Source organism: Tupaia chinensis, unplaced genomic scaffold (genome assembly GCF_000334495.1).
Source record: "Tupaia chinensis unplaced genomic scaffold, TupChi_1.0 Scaffold144602_1, whole genome shotgun sequence".
NCBI lineage: Eukaryota > Metazoa > Chordata > Mammalia > Scandentia > Tupaiidae > Tupaia > Tupaia belangeri.
In genome coordinates this window covers 928471-929635 of record NW_006204462.1, presented here as the reverse complement: position 1 = coordinate 929635, position 1165 = coordinate 928471, and positions in this window count along the sequence as shown.

The window sequence follows — 1165 nt, the reverse complement described above, 5'->3', positions numbered from 1 at the left end:
AGAGCCAGGCCTCCAGGAGCACACAGCCTGCCTGGGAGCACCTGCCAGATCCCTGCTTTGGCTGGGTAGCCCAGCCTGCAGCCCAAGACCTCTCTCTCATGGAAGAAATAAACTTTAAAAGAGTGAGCAGGCCAGCAGGCGGAGTGTTGGTTAAAGGCATTAGATTCCCACGTGGCAGACTGTGGTTCAAGGCCCAGACCTGATGGCTTGGAATCAAGCTGGGCGGGTGTGCCTACATGCCCCAGATCCAGGAGAGTGGGTCCCGGGTTTCTGCTACTGTCCTGCAGTAGATGGCCACTTCCCCCGGGCGGCAGGACAAGGCAGTCTGCAGGGCCCTACTGGCTGCTTAGGAGTGGGTGGGGGCGGCCCCCACTGAGCTCTTGACCCGTGCCTCATTTTACCTCACCATCTTCAGGAGCAGCGATGTTCCCGTCACTCACTGTCGGCGGCACGCACTTGATGCTGGGTCTCGGGGTCACACTAGTGAAAGTCAGCAAGCAGTGGCTCTGGCAGAGAGAAAAACGCTGGCTGGGAGGAGAGGAAGTTCCTTTTCGTCGTCTGCTCTCTATGATGGCCGAAAGTCTGTCAGAGTGTAGTGGACGGAAAATCTAACAGACCACTGGTCTCCACTTAAAAATTAAAAACAAAATGAACTGATGGCAACGAAGAATTGCTTTTGTGTTGGGTGAAAACTCTCAGGTTTGCCAGCTCACAGCCTGGGTTAGGCTGGCGATGATGTGAGCAGTAATGGTGGTGGAAGACACTGTCATTCCAGAGTATCTGCCAGGTGCTCTGCAAACCCTATGCTCCCAGGGTGACCTGCCAGGTGCTCTGCAAACCCTGCGCTCCCAGGGTGGCCTGCCTGGTGTTCTGCACAGCCCGGGCTCCCTGGGTAACCCACCGTAGCAGCCACTGCTGTCGTCTGTGTTGTTTGGTGAGAGGCCAGCTGGGACAGTTGGCTGTCCAGGTGACAGGACTGATCTGGGGCTGCACACTCCCAAGCTGGGGCTTCAGAGCTGGTGGGAAAAGTGCCACGAAGGCTCTCCCTTGTTAAGACCTGACTGCAAGGCCCGGGGACAGGCGGCTACCGAAACCCGATGGTAGCTGGCGTGACCCTTCCCTGCTCGTCTTAGAAGCACTCGTGGGACTCTGTCCCCCCCCCGCC